The sequence below is a fragment of the Mustela lutreola genome, chromosome X (genome assembly GCF_030435805.1).
Source record: "Mustela lutreola isolate mMusLut2 chromosome X, mMusLut2.pri, whole genome shotgun sequence".
Classification (NCBI taxonomy): domain Eukaryota; kingdom Metazoa; phylum Chordata; class Mammalia; order Carnivora; family Mustelidae; genus Mustela; species Mustela lutreola.
In genome coordinates, this window is record NC_081308.1 from 99,700,928 (window position 1) to 99,726,794 (window position 25,867).

Consider the following 25,867-nt stretch of genomic DNA (forward strand, 5'->3'; position numbering starts at 1 on the left):
CCTGCCTGCCGGCCTGCCCGTCCCAGGGCCAAGGTGAACGGAGCAAGAGCGGTCGGCGCCCCTCTCAGGGGTTGCCCGCGTCCCCGCGCTACTACCCTGACAGGCTCCTGGCCCGGGCCGCCCTCGGGTCCCAGGGGTCACCCTTCCCAGAGGGCTGACCGACAGTGCCCACCGGCACCCACCTCTCCGTCGCGCCCCGGCTGAAACCGCCAGTCTCCATTCTCCGGGGTCTGGCACCCGTCACAGGGGTCCCCCTCCTGCCCACAGAGTGAAGGCCTGAGCACCCTCGAAGGCGCAGGCCAGAGCCACGGGAAGACCCCCAACGGGGATGCGCCGCCCCGCGAACGAACGGCCTGGCTCCAAGGGCAGTCCAGCGCCCGCAGGGTCGGATGGTCCGCGTGGCGCCAAGGGAGGGTAACGTGGCGCGGGGTCGGGGGACAGCTGCGTTGGGTTGGCGGTCGGCTCGCCAAGTACAGTCCGGGCACGGGCCCCACGGGGCCCCACGGTCCCCCGCGGAGCCCTTGTCGGCACCCGCCGCACAGGCTACACGTGCCTGCCCGGAGACGGCCCTGGCCCTCAAGGACCTCCTCCCGCGGTGTCACCGCCGCGACACCCACCCTCCTCCCCACTTGCAGTCACGACAAGGCCAGCGAGACCCGGCTCCCCGGCCTAGGGGCCAGGGTGACCCACTCGCTCCGCTCTGCGGAGGCCCCCAGGGGACGGCAAGCCAAGCAGGGTGGCCTACGGTTCCAGGGACCCAACGAACCGCGGGGGCCCCTGGGGACGCCGCGGCCCAAACCGCGCGGATGCCCCCGGGCTCGCGGGCAAGGCCTGGGGGACAAGGCGATCCAGGCTGTCAACACCCCGCTGCCCCGGGGGCTCTGGCCACCAAGGAGGTGAGCCTGGACAGCCACTGGCTCTCTCCTACCCCAAACCACACCCGCCCCCAACCACCACCCACAAATGCCGAGGGCCTGTCTGGGAGCTGACACCTGTGAGGACAAGAGGCACGAGCCCCCCTCCAAGCACGCGCTCGGGGTGCCGGTGGTGGACGTGTGCGGATGCTTGGGGACTCGTGTGGAGGCGGAGCAGGCATGACCCATCCCGGGCCCTCTTCCGCACGTGGGCTACTGGGACGGCCGGGGCCTCCGCTAAGCGTGGTCCCAGTGATGCAGACCGTGAGCCTCCCTCGTGCCCGTGGCACGCCGGTCACTGACCGTGGGTCCACCTGAGACAGCGTGGCTGGGCCCGCTGCCCAGGGACCAGGGTCAAATCGCAGGAGCCTCGGAACGCGGAATGCTCCCCACCACCCCCCCAGAGTGGGGCCGAGGCCTGGGAGCCGCCATGCGGGGACGCAGGGAGGATGGACACTGGCCTGGCCTCTCTCTTGTGTTTTGGTTTTTATTTCTGCCCGATTCCGGCGTGGCCTTTTTCCTTCGGCAAAGGGCGGAGGGAGAGGCTGTGGGGGAAGGGGCGGTTGGCCTACGTGGTGCAATACTGCCATCAAGCGGAACTCCTTGGCGGACCCGGGAGCACCATGCTGCTGCGCCTTCCCCGAGTCCGGAGGCCCAGGAGTGACGTGGGAGTCCCAGGCGGGACGGGCGACGGGCCCTCCGTCCGCCTGTCCACGCAGCGGACGCGAGGTGCAGGCATCCCCACCCCGTACCCGCCCTGGGCAACCCTGGAGGTTCCGGAGATGGGCAGCGCGACAGAGCGCCGGGCCCGGGGCCCTGCGGCTCCGGCACACGGGAAGCCAGTGCTGAGCACGCACCCTGGTGGCCGCCATGTCGGGGCGGGACCAGAGGGCTGGAAGGCAGCCCGGAGCGGGAAGGAGAACCCAGCGGGCCCTGGGCGCCAGGCCTCTGGATTGAGGGGCGGGGGCGATCCGGGGACGCGGGGACCCATCCCCAAGGAGCTGGAGCAGGATGGGTCGGGTGGGCCCAGGGCCCTGCAAACCCCGCCAACCGCCAACACGAAACCTGGAGGGCTGCTGCCATTGTTGGTGGGGACGGAGGCGGGGGACCCTGACGTCCCCGTGCCGGCTTCTGGGGATCAGGTGTGATCCCCAGGCCACCCGGTGTCAAGGCACCTGGAGGACACGCTGGTCCCGAGAGGGAGGCGGCGGGGGAGATGGTGGCGGCGCCGACCCAACGGAGCAGAGTCCGGGAGGGACAGGCCCCGACACGGGTACGAGCCAAAGTGGAAGCAGCAGCAGCAGCCTCGTTCCCCTCCTACCCCTGCCCCTGCCCCACCCCCCCCGCCCCGGGCCCAGATAACGGATCTGGGCCCAGGAAGCCGCCGCCTGACATACACTGGGCAGCTGCAGTGCCATCTCCCGGGGCTTCCCCGCCTAGGACGTCCCGCGGAGGCCTGGCCCCAGGGCTCCCCCAACCATGTCCAGGCAGAGCCGCCCGCCCAGGTCCGGGTCCGCCCTGGGCCTCCCAGTCGGAGTTTGCACACTTCCCGTTCTGGGCCCCCATCGCCAACAGCCCACCGCAGCGGGCAGGGCAGGGCAACGACAAGAGAACGGGGCCGGCTGGCTCCTGCCTCCGCGCCCCAATGCCACGCTTGCTCCGGGGTTGGTCATCAAAGGACCGGTGGTGTGGAGGCGCCTCTCCAAGGGGCCAGGCACCGTGGGATCGCAGGGCCCCTTCTGTCCCGCCTGGGACGCCCACTTCCCGCCCAGGCCGGCCGCAGCGGGGGGCTCCCGGGATGGCAGGAGAGTTCCGCTTGATGGCAGTATTGCACCACGAAAGCCAAGTGGCCCTTCCCCCAGGGCCTCTCCCTCCGCCCTTCGCTGAAGAAAAAAGGCCAAGCCCTGTCCACCCTGGCTGCAACATGGCGGCTCCCAGGTTGCCGCCACTCTCCTGGGGGAGACCTCCCGCACCTCGGGTTGGGAGGACCGGGGCACCACGTCTCCCCTGGCTCGTCGTAGCCTGCCCAAAAGCAAGCGTGAGGCTCACGGGGTCCGGCGTGGGTCGCCGAGGCTCCCGACCCCGGCCACGGACCCAGCCGGGGCTCCATCTTGGCCCGCGCCGCTCGGCGGGACACCCGGGGCGGGACACACGCGGTTCTGGCCCTGGGCCCGGAGGCCCGGCCACGCCCCGACGGCCGGTGCCCGGTCCTCAGTCAGGACCCTTTCCCCCGACGCCCCCCCGCCCCCCGCCACCGAGAGGTCCGCCTGACCCTGAGGCCTCCGAGAGCCCAGGCACCAAGGTCGGCGGCCGCCCGCGGGCACCCGCCGTGGGGTCAACACCCGCGGCCGGAGGACGGAGGGGTCCCGGGCCCCGGGACCTTCTCCACCGCCTCTCCTGCGGGTCAGGCTCCACCTCTGGACAGCTCCAGCCGGAGGGGAAGGCCAGGGAGGGGCAACCCCCAGGGGCGCCCCTGCACCTCCGGGCCGGGGCCGACCGGTCCCAGCCGACCGGGACACCAGGCCAACGCACGACGCTGCTGCTCCTCTGTCCCGTCCATCGAGCCGCATCCCGGGGTGGACACCTCCCGGTCACATCCACTGCACCCTGACGACCGAACCCTCGGACCTGGGGCACAAGAGAAGGGAAGACGGGCGCGCGCGCGCACTCGCGGAGATGCCCACACTCACACCCACGCTACGTACGCCCTCCAAACACACCGGTGCTCACACAGACCCACGCTCGCGCCAATTCACTCCAACACACGCATGCACGCACCCGCTCACAGAGGCCGCCGACCCCGGAAAACGTGGTAGACCACAGCCGGATGTCACCCTTTCCCAAACCTCAGCTGGTGGCCCTCAGCGCCCCACAGCACGCGCCGACAGCGTTCAAGGACAGACGTCCGAATCGATCCCAGTCCCTGCGCCCAAGGCCCTTTCACGGTGCTCCTTTCAGGCACGCGGAGCCCTCTGCCTCCTCGAGAATGCCACGCGCCTCGCCTGCCTTCAAACCTTGGGGAACATTTTTGCTTCCCGCCCGGCAAAAGGGAGAGGCTGCTTCTCGCGGGGGGTGGGGGGGGTGGGGGGGGCCGGGGGGGTGCTGTCCGGGCAGGGAGCAGACGCTCCGTCCCTCCCGTGGTAAGCAAAAGCCCTGACTCGCAACACCCTGACCCTCACACCCCGGCCACCTACCTCCACGTCCACCTCCACCTCGAGGGGTTCCTTCCGCTCCCTTTCCTTGCTTCGGTCCTACGAACGCCGGCGGATGAAAAACACCCTGTGGGACACACCCCTCCACCCATGACGCCCCTCCCAACCCCCGCACCCCCCTCACCCACCGCTCCCCTGACAGACTCAGGCCCCGAGGCCTGAGGCCCGCTCTGGGCCTAGCGGGAGAAAGATGACGCACCCGTCGGCCTCCGCTCTCTCAACCAGGTGCCAAGCGGCCCCACCAAGAGACACGTCCTCCCAAGGTCGGTCGGGCACGGGCGATGTAGGTCGTGGCCCCGTGGCACCGGTCGGGGCACACACCGCCCGCCCGCCCGCCCGCCTGCCTGCCGGCCTGCCCGTCCCAGGGCCAAGGTGAACGGAGCAAGAGCGGTCGGCGCCCCTCTCAGGGGTTGCCCGCGTCCCCGCGCTACTACCCTGACAGGCTCCTGGCCCGGGCCGCCCTCGGGTCCCAGGGGTCACCCTTCCCAGAGGGCTGACCGACAGTGCCCACCGGCACCCCCCTCTCCGTCGCGCCCCGGCTGAAACCGCCAGTCTCCATTCTCCGGGGTCTGGCACCCGTCACAGGGGTCCCCCTCCTGCCCACAGAGTGAAGGCCTGAGCACCCTCGAAGGCGCAGGCCAGAGCCACGGGAAGACCCCCAACGGGGATGCGCCGCCCCGCGAACGAACGGCCTGGCTCCAAGGGCAGTCCAGCGCCCGCAGGGTCGGATGGTCCGCGTGGCGCCAAGGGAGGGTAACGTGGCGCGGGGTCGGGGGACAGCTGCGTTGGGTTGGCGGTCGGCTCGCCAAGTACAGTCCGGGCACGGGCCCCACGGGGCCCCACGGTCCCCCGCGGAGCCCTTGTCGGCACCCGCCGCACAGGCTACACGTGCCTGCCCGGAGACGGCCCTGGCCCTCAAGGACCTCCTCCCGCGGTGTCACCGCCGCGACACCCACCCTCCTCCCCACTTGCAGTCACGACAAGGCCAGCGAGACCCGGCTCCCCGGCCTAGGGGCCAGGGTGACCCACTCGCTCCGCTCTGCGGAGGCCCCCAGGGGACGGCAAGCCAAGCAGGGTGGCCTACGGTTCCAGGGACCCAACGAACCGCGGGGGCCCCTGGGGACGCCGCGGCCCAAACCGCGCGGATGCCCCCGGGCTCGCGGGCAAGGCCTGGGGGACAAGGCGATCCAGGCTGTCAACACCCCGCTGCCCCGGGGGTTCTGGCCACCAAGGAGGTGAGCCTGGACAGCCACTGGCTCTCTCCTACCCCAAACCACACCCGCCCCCAACCACCACCCACAAATGCCGAGGGCCTGTCTGGGAGCTGACACCTGTGAGGACAAGAGGCACGAGCCCCCCTCCAAGCACGCGCTCGGGGTGCCGGTGGTGGACGTGTGCGGATGCTTGGGGACTCGTGTGGAGGCGGAGCAGGCATGACCCATCCCGGGCCCTCTTCCGCACGTGGGCTACTGGGACGGCCGGGGCCTCCGCTAAGCGTGGTCCCAGTGATGCAGACCGTGAGCCTCCCTCGTGCCCGTGGCACGCCGGTCACTGACCGTGGGTCCACCTGAGACAGCGTGGCTGGGCCCGCTGCCCAGGGACCAGGGTCAAATCGCAGGAGCCTCGGAACGCGGAATGCTCCCCACCACCCCCCCAGAGTGGGGCCGAGGCCTGGGAGCCGCCATGCGGGGACGCAGGGAGGATGGACACTGGCCTGGCCTCTCTCTTGTGTTTTGGTTTTTATTTCTGCCCGATTCCGGCGTGGCCTTTTTCCTTCGGCAAAGGGCGGAGGGAGAGGCTGTGGGGGAAGGGGCGGTTGGCCTACGTGGTGCAATACTGCCATCAAGCGGAACTCCTTGGCGGACCCGGGAGCACCATGCTGCTGCGCCTTCCCCGAGTCCGGAGGCCCAGGAGTGACGTGGGAGTCCCAGGCGGGACGGGCGACGGGCCCTCCGTCCGCCTGTCCACGCAGCGGACGCGAGGTGCAGGCATCCCCACCCCGTACCCGCCCTGGGCAACCCTGGAGGTTCCGGAGATGGGCAGCGCGACAGAGCGCCGGGCCCGGGGCCCTGCGGCTCCGGCACACGGGAAGCCAGTGCTGAGCACGCACCCTGGTGGCCGCCATGTCGGGGCGGGACCAGAGGGCTGGAAGGCAGCCCGGAGCGGGAAGGAGAACCCAGCGGGCCCTGGGCGCCAGGCCTCTGGATTGAGGGGCGGGGGCGATCCGGGGACGCGGGGACCCATCCCCAAGGAGCTGGAGCAGGATGGGTCGGGTGGGCCCAGGGCCCTGCAAACCCCGCCAACCGCCAACACGAAACCTGGAGGGCTGCTGCCATTGTTGGTGGGGACGGAGGCGGGGGACCCTGACGTCCCCGTGCCGGCTTCTGGGGATCAGGTGTGATCCCCAGGCCACCCGGTGTCAAGGCACCTGGAGGACACGCTGGTCCCGAGAGGGAGGCGGCGGGGGAGATGGTGGCGGCGCCGACCCAACGGAGCAGAGTCCGGGAGGGACAGGCCCCGACACGGGTACGAGCCAAAGTGGAAGCAGCAGCAGCAGCCTCGTTCCCCTCCTACCCCTGCCCCTGCCCCACCCCCCCGCCCCGGGCCCAGATAACGGATCTGGGCCCAGGAAGCCGCCGCCTGACATACACTGGGCAGCTGCAGTGCCATCTCCCGGGGCTTCCCCGCCTAGGACGTCCCGCGGAGGCCTGGCCCCAGGGCTCCCCCAACCATGTCCAGGCAGAGCCGCCCGCCCAGGTCCGGGTCCGCCCTGGGCCTCCCAGTCGGAGTTTGCACACTTCCCGTTCTGGGCCCCCATCGCCAACAGCCCACCGCAGCGGGCAGGGCAGGGCAACGACAAGAGAACGGGGCCGGCTGGCTCCTGCCTCCGCGCCCCAATGCCACGCTTGCTCCGGGGTTGGTCATCAAAGGACCGGTGGTGTGGAGGCGCCTCTCCAAGGGGCCAGGCACCGTGGGATCGCAGGGCCCCTTCTGTCCCGCCTGGGACGCCCACTTCCCGCCCAGGCCGGCCGCAGCGGGGGGCTCCCGGGATGGCAGGAGAGTTCCGCTTGATGGCAGTATTGCACCACGAAAGCCAAGTGGCCCTTCCCCCAGGGCCTCTCCCTCCGCCCTTCGCTGAAGAAAAAAGGCCAAGCCCTGTCCACCCTGGCTGCAACATGGCGGCTCCCAGGTTGCCGCCACTCTCCTGGGGGAGACCTCCCGCACCTCGGGTTGGGAGGACCGGGGCACCACGTCTCCCCTGGCTCGTCGTAGCCTGCCCAAAAGCAAGCGTGAGGCTCACGGGGTCCGGCGTGGGTCGCCGAGGCTCCCGACCCCGGCCACGGACCCAGCCGGGGCTCCATCTTGGCCCGCGCCGCTCGGCGGGACACCCGGGGCGGGACACACGCGGTTCTGGCCCTGGGCCCGGAGGCCCGGCCACGCCCCGACGGCCGGTGCCCGGTCCTCAGTCAGGACCCTTTCCCCCGACGCCCCCCCGCCCCCCGCCACCGAGAGGTCCGCCTGACCCTGAGGCCTCCGAGAGCCCAGGCACCAAGGTCGGCGGCCGCCCGCGGGCACCCGCCGTGGGGTCAACACCCGCGGCCGGAGGACGGAGGGGTCCCGGGCCCCGGGACCTTCTCCACCGCCTCTCCTGCGGGTCAGGCTCCACCTCTGGACAGCTCCAGCCGGAGGGGAAGGCCAGGGAGGGGCAACCCCCAGGGGCGCCCCTGCACCTCCGGGCCGGGGCCGACCGGTCCCAGCCGACCGGGACACCAGGCCAACGCACGACGCTGCTGCTCCTCTGTCCCGTCCATCGAGCCGCATCCCGGGGTGGACACCTCCCGGTCACATCCACTGCACCCTGACGACCGAACCCTCGGACCTGGGGCACAAGAGAAGGGAAGACGGGCGCGCGCGCGCACTCGCGGAGATGCCCACACTCACACCCACGCTACGTACGCCCTCCAAACACACCGGTGCTCACACAGACCCACGCTCGCGCCAATTCACTCCAACACACGCATGCACGCACCCGCTCACAGAGGCCGCCGACCCCGGAAAACGTGGTAGACCACAGCCGGATGTCACCCTTTCCCAAACCTCAGCTGGTGGCCCTCAGCGCCCCACAGCACGCGCCGACAGCGTTCAAGGACAGACGTCCGAATCGATCCCAGTCCCTGCGCCCAAGGCCCTTTCACGGTGCTCCTTTCAGGCACGCGGAGCCCTCTGCCTCCTCGAGAATGCCACGCGCCTCGCCTGCTTTCAAACCTTGGGGAACATTTTTGCTTCCCGCCCTGCAAAAGGGAGAGGCTGCTTCTCGCGGGGGGTGGGGGGGGGGGTGGGGGGGGCCGGGGGGGTGCTGTCCGGGCAGGGAGCAGACGCTCCGTCCCTCCCGTGGTAAGCAAAAGCCCTGACTCGCAACACCCTGACCCTCACACCCCGGCCACCTACCTCCACGTCCACCTCCACCTCGAGGGGTTCCTTCCGCTCCCTTTCCTTGCTTCGGTCCTACGAACGCCGGCGGATGAAAAACACCCTGTGGGACACACCCCTCCACCCCCGACGCCCCTCCCAACCCCCGCACCCCCCTCACCCACCGCTCCCCTGACAGACTCAGGCCCCGAGGCCTGAGGCCCGCTCTGGGCCTAGCGGGAGAAAGATGACGCACCCGTCGGCCTCCGCTCTCTCAACCAGGTGCCAAGCGGCCCCACCAAGAGACACGTCCTCCCAAGGTCGGTCGGGCACGGGCGATGTAGGTCGTGGCCCCGTGGCACCGGCCGGGGCACACACCGCCCGCCCGCCCGCCCGCCCGCCTGCCGGCCTGCCCGTCCCAGGGCCAAGGTGAACGGAGCAAGAGCGGTCGGCGCCCCTCTCAGGGGTTGCCCGCGTCCCCGCGCTACTACCCTGACAGGCTCCTGGCCCGGGCCGCCCTCGGGTCCCAGGGGTCACCCTTCCCAGAGGGCTGACCGACAGTGCCCACCGGCACCCCCCTCTCCGTCGCGCCCCGGCTGAAACCGCCAGTCTCCATTCTCCGGGGTCTGGCACCCGTCATAGGGGTCCCCCTCCTGCCCACAGAGTGAAGGCCTGAGCACCCTCGAAGGCGCAGGCCAGAGCCACGGGAAGACCCCCAACGGGGATGCGCCGCCCCGCGAACGAACGGCCGGGCTCCAAGGGCAGTCCAGCGCCCGCAGGGTCGGATGGTCCGCGTGGCGCCAAGGGAGGGTAACGTGGCGCGGGGTCGGGGGACAGCTGCGTTGGGTTGGCGGTCGGCTCGCCAAGTACAGTCCGGGCACGGGCCCCACGGGGCCCCACGGTCCCCCGCGGAGCCCTTGTCGGCACCCGCCGCACAGGCTACACGTGCCTGCCCGGAGACGGCCCTGGCCCTCAAGGACCTCCTCCCGCGGTGTCACCGCCGCGACACCCACCCTCCTCCCCACTTGCAGTCACGACAAGGCCAGCGAGACCCGGCTCCCCGGCCTAGGGGCCAGGGTGACCCACTCGCTCCGCTCTGCGGAGGCCCCCAGGGGACGGCAAGCCAAGCAGGGTGGCCTACGGTTCCAGGGACCCAACGAACCGCGGGGGCCCCTGGGGACGCCGCGGCCCAAACCGCGCGGATGCCCCCGGGCTCGCGGGCAAGGCCTGGGGGACAAGGCGATCCAGGCTGTCAACACCCCGCTGCCCCGGGGGCTCTGGCCACCAAGGAGGTGAGCCTGGACAGCCACTGGCTCTCTCCTACCCCAAACCACACCCGCCCCCAACCACCACCCACAAATGCCGAGGGCCTGTCTGGGAGCTGACACCTGTGAGGACAAGAGGCACGAGCCCCCCTCCAAGCACACGCTCGGGGTGCCGGTGGTGGACGTGTGCGGATGCTTGGGGACTCGTGTGGAGGCGGAGCAGGCATGACCCATCCCGGGCCCTCTTCCGCACGTGGGCTACTGGGACGGCCGGGGCCTCCGCTAAGCGTGGTCCCAGTGATGCAGACCGTGAGCCTCCCTCGTGCCCGTGGCACGCCGGTCACTGACCGTGGGTCCACCTGAGACAGCGTGGCTGGGCCCGCTGCCCAGGGACCAGGGTCAAATCGCAGGAGCCTCGGAACGCGGAATGCTCCCCACCACCCCCCCAGAGTGGGGCCGAGGCCTGGGAGCCGCCATGCGGGGACGCAGGGAGGATGGACACTGGCCTGGCCTCTCTCTTGTGTTTTGGTTTTTATTTCTGCCCGATTCCGGCGTGGCCTTTTTCCTTCGGCAAAGGGCGGAGGGAGAGGCTGTGGGGGAAGGGGCGGTTGGCCTACGTGGTGCAATACTGCCATCAAGCGGAACTCCTTGGCGGACCCGGGAGCACCATGCTGCTGCGCCTTCCCCGAGTCCGGAGGCCCAGGAGTGACGTGGGAGTCCCAGGCGGGACGGGCGACGGGCCCTCCGTCCGCCTGTCCACGCAGCGGACGCGAGGTGCAGGCATCCCCACCCCGTACCCGCCCTGGGCAACCCTGGAGGTTCCGGAGATGGGCAGCGCGACAGAGCGCCGGGCCCGGGGCCCTGCGGCTCCGGCACACGGGAAGCCAGTGCTGAGCACGCACCCTGGTGGCCGCCATGTCGGGGCGGGACCAGAGGGCTGGAAGGCAGCCCGGAGCGGGAAGGAGAACCCAGCGGGCCCTGGGCGCCAGGCCTCTGGATTGAGGGGCGGGGGCGATCCGGGGACGCGGGGACCCATCCCCAAGGAGCTGGAGCAGGATGGGTCGGGTGGGCCCAGGGCCCTGCAAACCCCGCCAACCGCCAACACGAAACCTGGAGGGCTGCTGCCATTGTTGGTGGGGACGGAGGCGGGGGACCCTGACGTCCCCGTGCCGGCTTCTGGGGATCAGGTGTGATCCCCAGGCCACCCGGTGTCAAGGCACCTGGAGGACACGCTGGTCCCGAGAGGGAGGCGGCGGGGGAGATGGTGGCGGCGCCGACCCAACGGAGCAGAGTCCGGGAGGGACAGGCCCCGACACGGGTACGAGCCAAAGTGGAAGCAGCAGCAGCAGCCTCGTTCCCCTCCTACCCCTGCCCCTGCCCCACCCCCCCGCCCCGGGCCCAGATAACGGATCTGGGCCCAGGAAGCCGCCGCCTGACATACACTGGGCAGCTGCAGTGCCATCTCCCGGGGCTTCCCCGCCTAGGACGTCCCGCGGAGGCCTGGCCCCAGGGCTCCCCCAACCATGTCCAGGCAGAGCCGCCCGCCCAGGTCCGGGTCCGCCCTGGGCCTCCCAGTCGGAGTTTGCACACTTCCCGTTCTGGGCCCCCATCGCCAACAGCCCACCGCAGCGGGCAGGGCAGGGCAACGACAAGAGAACGGGGCCGGCTGGCTCCTGCCTCCGCGCCCCAATGCCACGCTTGCTCCGGGGTTGGTCATCAAAGGACCGGTGGTGTGGAGGCGCCTCTCCAAGGGGCCAGGCACCGTGGGATCGCAGGGCCCCTTCTGTCCCGCCTGGGACGCCCACTTCCCGCCCAGGCCGGCCGCAGCGGGGGGCTCCCGGGATGGCAGGAGAGTTCCGCTTGATGGCAGTATTGCACCACGAAAGCCAAGTGGCCCTTCCCCCAGGGCCTCTCCCTCCGCCCTTCGCTGAAGAAAAAAGGCCAAGCCCTGTCCACCCTGGCTGCAACATGGCGGCTCCCAGGTTGCCGCCACTCTCCTGGGGGAGACCTCCCGCACCTCGGGTTGGGAGGACCGGGGCACCACGTCTCCCCTGGCTCGTCGTAGCCTGCCCAAAAGCAAGCGTGAGGCTCACGGGGTCCGGCGTGGGTCGCCGAGGCTCCCGACCCCGGCCACGGACCCAGCCGGGGCTCCATCTTGGCCCGCGCCGCTCGGCGGGACACCCGGGGCGGGACACACGCGGTTCTGGCCCTGGGCCCGGAGGCCCGGCCACGCCCCGACGGCCGGTGCCCGGTCCTCAGTCAGGACCCTTTCCCCCGACGCCCCCCCGCCCCCCGCCACCGAGAGGTCCGCCTGACCCTGAGGCCTCCGAGAGCCCAGGCACCAAGGTCGGCGGCCGCCCGCGGGCACCCGCCGTGGGGTCAACACCCGCGGCCGGAGGACGGAGGGGTCCCGGGCCCCGGGACCTTCTCCACCGCCTCTCCTGCGGGTCAGGCTCCACCTCTGGACAGCTCCAGCCGGAGGGGAAGGCCAGGGAGGGGCAACCCCCAGGGGCGCCCCTGCACCTCCGGGCCGGGGCCGACCGGTCCCAGCCGACCGGGACACCAGGCCAACGCACGACGCTGCTGCTCCTCTGTCCCGTCCATCGAGCCGCATCCCGGGGTGGACACCTCCCGGTCACATCCACTGCACCCTGACGACCGAACCCTCGGACCTGGGGCACAAGAGAAGGGAAGACGGGCGCGCGCGCGCACTCGCGGAGATGCCCACACTCACACCCACGCTACGTACGCCCTCCAAACACACCGGTGCTCACACAGACCCACGCTCGCGCCAATTCACTCCAACACACGCATGCACGCACCCGCTCACAGAGGCCGCCGACCCCGGAAAACGTGGTAGACCACAGCCGGATGTCACCCTTTCCCAAACCTCAGCTGGTGGCCCTCAGCGCCCCACAGCACGCGCCGACAGCGTTCAAGGACAGACGTCCGAATCGATCCCAGTCCCTGCGCCCAAGGCCCTTTCACGGTGCTCCTTTCAGGCACGCGGAGCCCTCTGCCTCCTCGAGAATGCCACGCGCCTCGCCTGCCTTCAAACCTTGGGGAACATTTTTGCTTCCCGCCCGGCAAAAGGGAGAGGCTGCTTCTCGCGGGGGGTGGGGGGGGGTGGGGGGGGCCGGGGGGGTGCTGTCCGGGCAGGGAGCAGACGCTCCGTCCCTCCCGTGGTAAGCAAAAGCCCTGACTCGCAACACCCTGACCCTCACACCCCGGCCACCTACCTCCACGTCCACCTCCACCTCGAGGGGTTCCTTCCGCTCCCTTTCCTTGCTTCGGTCCTACGAACGCCGGCGGATGAAAAACACCCTGTGGGACACACCCCTCCACCCCCGACGCCCCTCCCAACCCCCGCACCCCCCTCACCCACTGCTCCCCTGACAGACTCAGGCCCCGAGGCCTGAGGCCCGCTCTGGGCCTAGCGGGAGAAAGATGACGCACCCGTCGGCCTCCGCTCTCTCAACCAGGTGCCAAGCGGCCCCACCAAGAGACACGTCCTCCCAAGGTCGGTCGGGCACGGGCGATGTAGGTCGTGGCCCCGTGGCACCGGTCGGGGCACACACCGCCCGCCCGCCCGCCCGCCTGCCTGCCGGCCTGCCCGTCCCAGGGCCAAGGTGAACGGAGCAAGAGCGGTCGGCGCCCCTCTCAGGGGTTGCCCGCGTCCCCGCGCTACTACCCTGACAGGCTCCTGGCCCGGGCCGCCCTCGGGTCCCAGGGGTCACCCTTCCCAGAGGGCTGACCGACAGTGCCCACCGGCACCCACCTCTCCGTCGCGCCCCGGCTGAAACCGCCAGTCTCCATTCTCCGGGGTCTGGCACCCGTCACAGGGGTCCCCCTCCTGCCCACAGAGTGAAGGCCTGAGCACCCTCGAAGGCGCAGGCCAGAGCCACGGGAAGACCCCCAACGGGGATGCGCCGCCCCGCGAACGAACGGCCTGGCTCCAAGGGCAGTCCAGCGCCCGCAGGGTCGGATGGTCCGCGTGGCGTCAAGGGAGGGTAACGTGGCGCGGGGTCGGGGGACAGCTGCGTTGGGTTGGCGGTCGGCTCGCCAAGTACAGTCCGGGCACGGGCCCCACGGGGCCCCACGGTCCCCCGCGGAGCCCTTGTCGGCACCCGCCGCACAGGCTACACGTGCCTGCCCGGAGACGGCCCTGGCCCTCAAGGACCTCCTCCCGCGGTGTCACCGCCGCGACACCCACCCTCCTCCCCACTTGCAGTCACGACAAGGCCAGCGAGACCCGGCTCCCCGGCCTAGGGGCCAGGGTGACCCACTCGCTCCGCTCTGCGGAGGCCCCCAGGGGACGGCAAGCCAAGCAGGGTGGCCTACGGTTCCAGGGACCCAACGAACCGCGGGGGCCCCTGGGGACGCCGCGGCCCAAACCGCGCGGATGCCCCCGGGCTCGCGGGCAAGGCCTGGGGGACAAGGCGATCCAGGCTGTCAACACCCCGCTGCCCCGGGGGCTCTGGCGACCAAGGAGGTGAGCCTGGACAGCCACTGGCTCTCTCCTACCCCAAACCACACCCGCCCCCAACCACCACCCACAAATGCCGAGGGCCTGACTGGGAGCTGACACCTGTGAGGACAAGAGGCACGAGCCCCCCTCCAAGCACGCGCTCGTGGTGCCGGTGGTGGACATGTGCGGATGCTTGGGGACTCGTGTGGAGGCGGAGCAGGCATGACCCATCCCGGGCCCTCTTCCGCACGTGGGCTACTGGGACGGCCGGGGCCTCCGCTAAGCGTGGTCCCAGTGATGCAGACCGTGAGCCTCCCTCGTGCCCGTGGCACGCCGGTCACTGACCGTGGGTCCACCTGAGACAGCGTGGCTGGGCCCGCTGCCCAGGGACCAGGGTCAAATCGCAGGAGCCTCGGAACGCGGAATGCTCCCCACCACCCCCCCAGAGTGGGGCCGAGGCCTGGGAGCCGCCATGCGGGGACGCAGGGAGGATGGACACTGGCCTGGCCTCTCTCTTGTGTTTTGGTTTTTATTTCTGCCCGATTCCGGCGTGGCCTTTTTCCTTCGGCAAAGGGCGGAGGGAGAGGCTGTGGGGGAAGGGGCGGTTGGCCTACGTGGTGCAATACTGCCATCAAGCGGAACTCCTTGGCGGACCCGGGAGCACCATGCTGCTGCGCCTTCCCCGAGTCCGGAGGCCCAGGAGTGACGTGGGAGTCCCAGGCGGGACGGGCGACGGGCCCTCCGTCCGCCTGTCCACGCAGCGGACGCGAGGTGCAGGCATCCCCACCCCGTACCCGCCCTGGGCAACCCTGGAGGTTCCGGAGATGGGCAGCGCGACAGAGCGCCGGGCCCGGGGCCCTGCGGCTCCGGCACACGGGAAGCCAGTGCTGAGCACGCACCCTGGTGGCCGCCATGTCGGGGCGGGACCAGAGGGCTGGAAGGCAGCCCGGAGCGGGAAGGAGAACCCAGCGGGCCCTGGGCGCCAGGCCTCTGGATTGAGGGGCGGGGGCGATCCGGGGACGCGGGGACCCATCCCCAAGGAGCTGGAGCAGGATGGGTCGGGTGGGCCCAGGGCCCTGCAAACCCCGCCAACCGCCAACACGAAACCTGGAGGGCTGCTGCCATTGTTGGTGGGGACGGAGGCGGGGGACCCTGACGTCCCCGTGCCGGCTTCTGGGGATCAGGTGTGATCCCCAGGCCACCCGGTGTCAAGGCACCTGGAGGACACGCTGGTCCCGAGAGGGAGGCGGCGGGGGAGATGGTGGCGGCGCCGACCCAACGGAGCAGAGTCCGGGAGGGACAGGCCCCGACACGGGTACGAGCCAAAGTGGAAGCAGCAGCAGCAGCCTCGTTCCCCTCCTACCCCTGCCCCTGCCCCACCCCCCCGCCCCGGGCCCAGATAACGGATCTGGGCCCAGGAAGCCGCCGCCTGACATACACTGGGCAGCTGCAGTGCCATCTCCCGGGGCTTCCCCGCCTAGGACGTCCCGCGGAGGCCTGGCCCCAGGGCTCCCCCAACCATGTCCAGGCAGAGCCGCCCGCCCAGGTCCGGGTCCGCCCTGGGCCTCCCAGTCGGAGTTTGCACACTTCCCGTTCTGGGCCCCCATCGCCAACAGCCCACCGCAGCGGGCAGGGCAGGGCAACGACAAGAGAACGGGGCCGGCTGGCTCCTGCCTCCGCGCCCCAATGCCACGCTTGCTCCGGGGTTGGTCATCAAAGGACCGGTGGTGTGGAGGCGCCTCTCCAAGGGGCCAGGCACCGTGGGATCGCAGGGCCCCTTCTGTCCCGCCTGGGACGCCCACTTCCCGCCCAGGCCGGCCGCAGCGGGGGGCTCCCGGGATGGCAGGAGAGTTCCGCTTGATGGCAGTATTGCACCACGAAAGCCAAGTGGCCCTTCCCCCAGGGCCTCTCCCTCCGCCCTTCGCTGAAGAAAAAAGGCCAAGCCCTGTCCACCCTGGCTGCAACATGGCGGCTCCCAGGTTGCCGCCACTCTCCTGGGGGAGACCTCCCGCACCTCGGGTTGGGAGGACCGGGGCACCACGTCTCCCCTGGCTCGTCGTAGCCTGCCCAAAAGCAAGCGTGAGGCTCACGGGGTCCGGCGTGGGTCGCCGAGGCTCCCGACCCCGGCCACGGACCCAGCCGGGGCTCCATCTTGGCCCGCGCCGCTCGGCGGGACACCCGGGGCGGGACACACGCGGTTCTGGCCCTGGGCCCGGAGGCCCGGCCACGCCCCGACGGCCGGTGCCCGGTCCTCAGTCAGGACCCTTTCCCCCGACGCCCCCCCGCCCCCCGCCACCGAGAGGTCCGCCTGACCCTGAGGCCTCCGAGAGCCCAGGCACCAAGGTCGGCGGCCGCCCGCGGGCACCCGCCGTGGGGTCAACACCCGCGGCCGGAGGACGGAGGGGTCCCGGGCCCCGGGACCTTCTCCACCGCCTCTCCTGCGGGTCAGGCTCCACCTCTGGACAGCTCCAGCCGGAGGGGAAGGCCAGGGAGGGGCAACCCCCAGGGGCGCCCCTGCACCTCCGGGCCGGGGCCGACCGGTCCCAGCCGACCGGGACACCAGGCCAACGCACGACGCTGCTGCTCCTCTGTCCCGTCCATCGAGCCGCATCCCGGGGTGGACACCTCCCGGTCACATCCACTGCACCCTGACGACCGAACCCTCGGACCTGGGGCACAAGAGAAGGGAAGACGGGCGCGCGCGCGCACTCGCGGAGATGCCCACACTCACACCCACGCTACGTACGCCCTCCAAACACACCGGTGCTCACACAGACCCACGCTCGCGCCAATTCACTCCAACACACGCATGCACGCACCCGCTCACAGAGGCCGCCGACCCCGGAAAACGTGGTAGACCACAGCCGGATGTCACCCTTTCCCAAACCTCAGCTGGTGGCCCTCAGCGCCCCACAGCACGCGCCGACAGCGTTCAAGGACAGACGTCCGAATCGATCCCAGTCCCTGCGCCCAAGGCCCTTTCACGGTGCTCCTTTCAGGCACGCGGAGCCCTCTGCCTCCTCGAGAATGCCACGCGCCTCGCCTGCTTTCAAACCTTGGGGAACATTTTTGCTTCCCGCCCTGAAAAGGGAGAGGCTGCTTCTCGCGGGGGGTGGGGGGGGGTGGGGGAGGCCGGGGGGGTGCTGTCCGGGCAGGGAGCAGACGCTCCGTCCCTCCCGTGGTAAGCAAAAGCCCTGACTCGCAACACCCTGACCCTCACACCCCGGCCACCTACCTCCACGTCCACCTCCACCTCGAGGGGTTCCTTCCGCTCCCTTTCCTTGCTTCGGTCCTACGAACGCCGGCGGATGAAAAACACCCTGTGGGACACACCCCTCCACCCCCGATGCCCCTCCCAACCCCCGCACCCCCCTCACCCACCGCTCCCCTGACAGACTCAGGCCCCGAGGCCTGAGGCCCGCTCTGGGCCTAGCGGGAGAAAGATGACGCACCCGTCGGCCTCCGCTCTCTCAACCAGGTGCCAAGCGGCCCCACCAAGAGACACGTCCTCCCAAGGTCGGTCGGGCACGGGCGATGTAGGTCGTGGCCCCGTGGCACCGGTCGGGGCACACACCGCCCGCCCGCCCGCCCGCCCGCCTGCCGGCCTGCCCGTCCCAGGGCCAAGGTGAACGGAGCAAGAGCGGTCGGCGCCCCTCTCAGGGGTTGCCCGCGTCCCCGCGCTACTACCCTGACAGGCTCCTGGCCCGGGCCGCCCTCGGGTCCCAGGGGTCACCCTTCCCAGAGGGCTGACCGACAGTGCCCACCGGCACCCCCCTCTCCGTCGCGCCCCGGCTGAAACCGCCAGTCTCCATTCTCCGGGGTCTGGCACCCGTCATAGGGGTCCCCCTCCTGCCCACAGAGTGAAGGCCTGAGCACCCTCGAAGGCGCAGGCCAGAGCCACGGGAAGACCCCCAACGGGGATGCGCCGCCCCGCGAACGAACGGCCGGGCTCCAAGGGCAGTCCAGCGCCCGCAGGGTCGGATGGTCCGCGTGGCGCCAAGGGAGGGTAACGTGGCGCGGGGTCGGGGGACAGCTGCGTTGGGTTGGCGGTCGGCTCGCCAAGTACAGTCCGGGCACGGGCCCCACGGGGCCCCACGGTTCCCCGCAGAGCCCTTGTCGCCACCCGCCGCACAGGCTACACGTGCCTGCCCGGAGACGGCCCTGGCCCTCAAGGACCTCCTCCCGCGGTGTCACCGCCGCGACACCCACCCTCCTCCCCACTTGCAGTCACGACAAGGCCAGTGAGACCCGGCTCCCCGGCCTAGGGGCCAGGGTGACCCACTCGCTCCGCTCTGCGGAGGCCCCCAGGGGACGGCAAGCCAAGCAGGGTGGCCTACGGTTCCAGGGACCCAACGAACCGCGGGGGCCCCGGGGGACGCCGCGGCCCAAACCGCGCGGATGCCCCCGGGCTCGCGGGCAAGGCCTGGGGGACAAGGCGATCCAGGCTGTCAACACCCCGCTGCCCCGGGGGCTCTGGCCACCAAAGAGGTGAGCCTGGACAGCCACTGGCTCTCTCCTACCCCAAACCACACCCGCCCCCAACCACCACCCACAAATGCCGAGGGCCTGTCTGGGAGCTGACACCTGTGAGGACAAGAGGCACGAGCCCCCCTCCAAGCACGCGCTCGGGGTGCCGGTGGTGGACGTGTGCGGATGCTTGGGGACTCGTGTGGAGGCGGAGCAGGCATGACCCATCCCGGGCCCTCTTCCGCACGTGGGCTACTGGGACGGCCGGGGCCTCCGCTAAGCGTGGTCCCAGTGATGCAGACCGTGAGCCTCCCTCGTGCCCGTGGCACGCCGGTCACTGACCTTGGGTCCACCTGAGACAGCGTGGCTGGGCCCGCTGCCCAGGGACCAGGGTCAAATCGCAGGAGCCTCGGAACGCGGAATGCTCCCCACCACCCCCCCAGAGTGGGGCCGAGGCCTGGGAGCCGCCATGCGGGGACGCAGGGAGGATGGACACTGGCCTGGCCTCTCTCTTGTGTTTTGGTTTTTATTTCTGCCCGATTCCGGCGTGGCCTTTTTCCTTCGGCAAAGGGCGGAGGGAGAGGCTGTGGGGGAAGGGGCGGTTGGCCTACGTGGTGCAATACTGCCATCAAGCGGAACTCCTTGGCGGACCCGGGAGCACCATGCTGCTGCGCCTTCCCCGAGTCCGGAGGCCCAGGAGTGACGTGGGAGTCCCAGGCGGGACGGGCGACGGGCCCTCCGTCCGCCTGTCCACGCAGCGGACGCGAGGTGCAGGCATCCCCACCCCGTACCCGCCCTGGGCAACCCTGGAGGTTCCGGAGATGGGCAGCGCGACAGAGCGCCGGGCCCGGGGCCCTGCGGCTCCGGCACACGGGAAGCCAGTGCTGAGCACGCACCCTGGTGGCCGCCATGTCGGGGCGGGACCAGAGGGCTGGAAGGCAGCCCGGAGCGGGAAGGAGAACCCAGCGGGCCCTGGGCGCCAGGCCTCTGGATTGAGGGGCGGGGGCGATCCGGGGACGCGGGGACCCATCCCCAAGGAGCTGGAGCAGGATGGGTCGGGTGGGCCCAGGGCCCTGCAAACCCCGCCAACCGCCAACACGAAACCTGGAGGGCTGCTGCCATTGTTGGTGGGGACGGAGGCGGGGGACCCTGACGTCCCCGTGCCGGCTTCTGGGGATCAGGTGTGATCCCCAGGCCACCCGGTGTCAAGGCACCTGGAGGACACGCTGGTCCCGAGAGGGAGGCGGCGGGGGAGATGGTGGCGGCGCCGACCCAACGGAGCAGAGTCCGGGAGGGACAGGCCCCGACACGGGTACGAGCCAAAGTGGAAGCAGCAGCAGCAGCCTCGTTCCCCTCCTACCCCTGCCCCTACCCCACCCCCCCGCCCCGGGCCCAGATAACGGATCTGGGCCCAGGAAGCCGCCGCCTGACATACACTGGGCAGCTGCAGTGCCATCTCCCGGGGCTTCCCCGCCTAGGACGTCCCGCGGAGGCCTGGCCCCAGGGCTCCCCCAACCATGTCCAGGCAGAGCCGCCCGCCCAGGTCCGGGTCCGCCCTGGGCCTCCCAGTCGGAGTTTGCACACTTCCCGTTCTGGGCCCCCATCGCCAACAGCCCACCGCAGCGGGCAGGGCAGGGCAACGACAAGAGAACGGGGCCGGCTGGCTCCTGCCTCCGCGCCCCAATGCCACGCTTGCTCCGGGGTTGGTCATCAAAGGACCGGTGGTGTGGAGGCGCCTCTCCAAGGGGCCAGGCACCGTGGGATCGCAGGGCCCCTTCTGTCCCGCCTGGGACGCCCACTTCCCGCCCAGGCCGGCCGCAGCGGGGGGCTCCCGGGATGGCAGGAGAGTTCCGCTTGATGGCAGTATTGCACCACGAAAGCCAAGTGGCCCTTCCCCCAGGGCCTCTCCCTCCGCCCTTCGCTGAAGAAAAAAGGCCAAGCCCTGTCCACCCTGGCTGCAACATGGCGGCTCCCAGGTTGCCGCCACTCTCCTGGGGGAGACCTCCCGCACCTCGGGTTGGGAGGACCGGGGCACCACGTCTCCCCTGGCTCGTCGTAGCCTGCCCAAAAGCAAGCGTGAGGCTCACGGGGTCCGGCGTGGGTCGCCGAGGCTCCCGACCCCGGCCACGGACCCAGCCGGGGCTCCATCTTGGCCCGCGCCGCTCGGCGGGACACCCGGGGCGGGACACACGCGGTTCTGGCCCTGGGCCCGGAGGCCCGGCCACGCCCCGACGGCCGGTGCCCGGTCCTCAGTCAGGACCCTTTCCCCCGACGCCCGCCCGCCCCCCGCCACCGAGAGGTCCGCCTGACCCTGAGGCCTCCGAGAGCCCAGGCACCAAGGTCGGCGGCCGCCCGCGGGCACCCGCCGTGGGGTCAACAGTGGTCAACCTCCCGCGGCCAGAGGACGGAGGGGTCCCGGGCCCCGGGACCTTCTCCACCGCCTCTCCTGCGGGTCAGGCTCCACCTCTGGACAGCTCTAGCCGGAGGGGAAGGCCTGGGAGGGGCAACCCCCAGGGGCGCCCCTGCACCTCCGGGCCGGGGCTCTCATGGCCCAGTGAGCATCACAGAGGCTCAGAGTCTCTGGGCAATGTCCTGGAACCCAGCACCAATGCTGGTTTTTGGAAGCCTGGGTAGGCAAGCTATTTCTTCACTTGAGTTGCCACCACTCCCACTTTTTAGGTTTCCCTTGGGGGCACATCATGATTTGGGCATTCTATATTAAGTCCTTAACGATGGCCATATGACGTTGGCCGACAATCTGTCTGACAATCACAATGTTTTGCGTCAGTCAGTAATCATTAGCTATCATGTGAATTATGAGGTATATGTACTTTCAGTAGAGAATGAGTGTTTTGAGTTTTTGCACTGCTGGGGTTACTTGCGATTCATTGTGAATCACGGCACATAGGAGTTAGTGTGGATAGTAGTTATATGCCACCTGTGAGATTGCAATTTCCCTCATGCCAGGATCTGGGTCAATCTTTGTCATTTTATCTGGTGTTGGTATACAGCTGGGTTTGAGTAGGCTATCAGGGACTTCCCTAGTTTACACCTTAAATTGTTTCTGTTAGCTCCTAGAAATGACTTTTGTTTCACTGTGGTCGATCTGGAAATATGTGTGGAGTTATGTCAGTGATAGTAATTGGTCCCTTAGTGTTTCATTTGCTGTTAGGCAAAGAGGTAGGGAGAGCAGCCGCTTCTGAGCTACACACCGTGTGACGGACATCTCTCCTAATGATGTGAATATGAACAAGAGTCAGAGGACTTGAAGAGCACTACATGTCTGCCTCCAGGAGCACTGCGCTTCACCACATGCTCCATGTTGAAAAGAAATGACAATGACATTGTCTTCTGTTCTTTTTCCTTATTTTCTGAGTTTGCACTTAACTGTTTCTCTCTCTGAAATTGTCATACTCTGGGTGTTTGGAACAGTTTCATTTATAGTAAGTTGCAAAATGCATTATTTAAGGAACCCCCAGGACTAAGTGGAGGTCTTCAAGACCCATGATCGAAGAGAAATGCGTGTCCACATCACAGGGGCATTCTGTCTATTCCCATGCCAGCCTGTGTATGCACAGGCACAGAGTTCTATGCACTTCCGCATGGCTTTATGTTCCATGGTACTCCTTGAACCTCAACTTTTTATTTTAAAGATATCATTTATTTATTTGAGAGAGAGAGAGAATGCATGCACGCATGCAAGCATGGAGGGGCGGTTAGAGAGAGAAAGACAATCTTAAGCAGACTCCCCACTGAGTGCCTGAGATCATGACCCAAGCTGATATAAAGAATTGGACACTCAGGGGTGCCTAGGTGGCTCGCTCATTAACCATCTGCCTTTGACTGAGATCGTGATCCTGGGGTCCTGGGAGAGAGCCCTGAGTTGGGCTCCTTGCTTCTCCTTCTCCCACTTACCCTGCTTGTGTTCCCTTTCTGGCTGTCTCTCCCTCTGTCAAATACTTAAAACCTTAAAAAAAAGAAAAGAAAAAAGAAAAAAATGAATCGGACACCCAACTGACTGATCCACCACCCATCGCCCCCTCCTCCCTGAATCTCAACTTTTGAGACTCCTAATTTTTGTCACTTCCAACACGATAGGAGTTGCACACAGAATCACACCCAAGGTTTTCATTTCCTCTTTTTCCCGTATGGCAGTTATCAGGGAGCATAATCGTTCACGGTTCCTTAGCTGTTGTACAGAAAGTCATACTGGGGAAGGTGGGGAGTGTCATGGCCCAATGCTCCTTTTACAGACTACAGGTGGCATCTTCCCTCCTAGAAGATAGAACTTGACTTGAACACATAGCTCTGTCCAGGATGTACTGTAAAAGGATCATAGGATTGCCAAACAAGTTCCTTTTCAAAGCAGAGCTCACTCAAAATTGGCACCTTGCCCCTTGCTGCTTGGACCCTACCTCTGCCCTTTGCTAAGTAAGGCAGGAACATTGATTAGACTAGTATCTAACCCTACCTAAGCATGGTGCTACAAGTTCCCTAGCCCACCTGTAGAAGCCTTCAATTATTTTGAGCTGCAGTAAGAAGTGTCATCCTCATGGCATTTTTAAAGGCACATGAGTAAGAAGAAAGAAAACGTGTCTGGTTTCTGGCCATACCTTCACGCAACATTTTCACCTGGAGGAATGGAAGTACACCTCTTTAAGACTTCACGCTTTCAAGTTCCTTGGTTCATCAAGAGAGAAAATTAGAGCTCATAGAGAAGTCTATATTTGGCTGCCCTAATATGCTCCCCAAACCCCACACCCCCTAACACATGTACTCTCTTAATAGTCTAGCAAACATCTGTTCCCAAATATTCCCTGACCTGGCAGGAAGACATGGTGCAGCAAGCTAGACCCAAGAGCAATCAGGAAATGATGGGAAGGACAGGTATGGAAGAATCCACTGAAAGCAAAGATGGCAAAAGGCATTACAGGCCTGGCTCTCCTATAAAGGTCTCCAGTGACCTCTCCCCACATGGCACTGGGACTGCTCCTTCCTATGAGTAGAGTGGGGAGCCAAACGTTCTGTTCTCTAGTAGCTGGCTTCACAGGAACTGGGGCCCAATCCCTTTCCACTCTCCCTGGTCCTGCAGGACACTGAGCTTGAATTCCTCCTATGGATTGCCGTAAGTAATATACAGAGATGATCTAGATACTCATGCATGGGGGCGCCTGGGTGGCTCAGTGGGTTAAAGCCTCTGCCTTCGGCTCAGGTCATGATCCCAGGGTTCTGGGATCGAGCCCCGCATCGGGCTCTCTGCATAGCGGAGAGCTTGCTTCCCCATCTCTCTCTCTCTCTCTGCCTGCCTCTCTGCCTACTTGTGATCTCTGTCAAATATATAAATAAAATCTTAAAAAAAAAAAAAAAAAAAAAAAAAAAAAAAAAAAAAAGAATTTTAGATACTCATGCATGCATCTCCTTTTTCCTGCTCCACAACCAGGAACTGACTTGAGAGCCTTTTTTACCATGGCTGAAACTCAGGTATGTATAGTACACAAGTGTCTTGGCGTCAGGAACCTGCCTGGGGAGCCTGTCCTTAAGCATTGCTGAAATACCACAATCACGGTGTTTTTCCTATGGTTAAATAAACTCTCTTGAAAAAGGAGAAAGAAGAAAACAAAGACCACTCACCCACCCAGTACACCAGCACTAGCTTCTTCGTTTTCATTTCTTTCTTTCCTTTCACTTTGTCCCCACTGCAACAACAGAGACAGCTCATTCAGTATGGGACCACCATGGTTCGGGGTAACAGGATGCTGTGTACACCCAGCTCAAGCAACCGAGTGTTTCTGGTTACTATTCCTACCACCTCTGGGGTCAGCCAAAACTTCTGAACAGGGTGTATACATCAATTTCACTCATCCTTCAAAAATTGTATGGATTGTCATTCAGGGGTGTCAGAAAGCAGCTCATATACAATGCACTAGGTGAAAACTGAAGATATCCTCCACAATCTCTTTTCTGAGCCAAAGCCATCACCTTTGCATTTATACTCATAGCTTTCCCCCTCAGTTCTGGACCTGAATGACTATGAAGGGATATTGATGGGTATCTTGGCAGGCCTGCATCCTCCTCCAGAGTGGAGTAACAGCTCCTCTACTGAGCAGCAACTCATTTGACTCAAAGGGGTACCAGGTATCTCCTCTCTGGCTGTACTGAGATCCACCACACTGACTTTCCAGGAATGTGGACATTTTCCCTTAAGGATGTGGCAAGTTACAATTTACCAGCCTCTTTCCTCTACATGGACATTGACGCAAGAGAACGTATCCTGGTCACAAATACCCACACTTCAGTAACCATGACTCAGTATGCTGGTTGAAGACAGAAGGAGACAAAAAGTAGAGAAACCCAGTGTCCGAAGAGAAGGGACAAGTAAAATAACCTATGCTCTACCCCCCTGGCAGAAATGAGGGTACCCTACACTGGGTAGCTATGAGAAAAGAAATGGGGAGGATCGAGCAGGCCAGGACATTTACTTGACACAAATGAGACAAAGCCAGGATACCTAAGTGCTGGGACAGCAGCCAAATGTGAAAGTATATAAAGTACTATGTAGGACATGTGGGGTCAGAGAACAGAATGTGCATGCCCTCTGTGTCTGTTAGATTTCTTTTGCATGCAATCCCTGTAGCATACAGGAAGAAAAACTACATGTGGTTTCCCACTGCAGGTAGAGTTGGAAGGCAGAGAGGAAACTTGGGAGCAGTCACCAGGCAATGTGAAGGGCTTTTCTTTGGACAAAATTTCTATCCAACATGGCATCTGCAAGGCAGTTACAGGGAAAAATACAGAGGGGAAATTTTATACATATACACACACACATAAACATATTTATGTGTCTATTATGAAGGAAAAAGAATCCTGAATGAATGAGTGGGTATTCTGAGGGTAAAATACAGAGACACTCCAAGGACGACTTCCTAGGAGGGGCTGCTAAACAGTGGCCCTCTCCCAGGTCATCTGACTGTGTGGATGAAGACCCTGGACTCCACCCCTTATACCCCCAACCCATACAACCCGCCTGGGGCACTCAGTGGCAGAGTGACTGAGGCTCCTGGAGGTGAGCATACCTAACAGGGTCCCCATCACTTCCTCCACAATGGCCTACCCCTGAGCCCTTAAGCTGGA

At 66.6% G+C, this 25,867-nt stretch overlaps 1 long non-coding RNA gene across 5 annotated transcripts in view; it reads right to left on the reverse strand.

Annotated features, from left to right (window-relative positions):
* The window catches only part of LOC131821191 (uncharacterized), a 192,892-nt gene that overhangs the window by 117,854 nt on the left and 49,171 nt on the right, over positions 1 to 25,867 (reverse strand). The window lies entirely within an intron of this gene.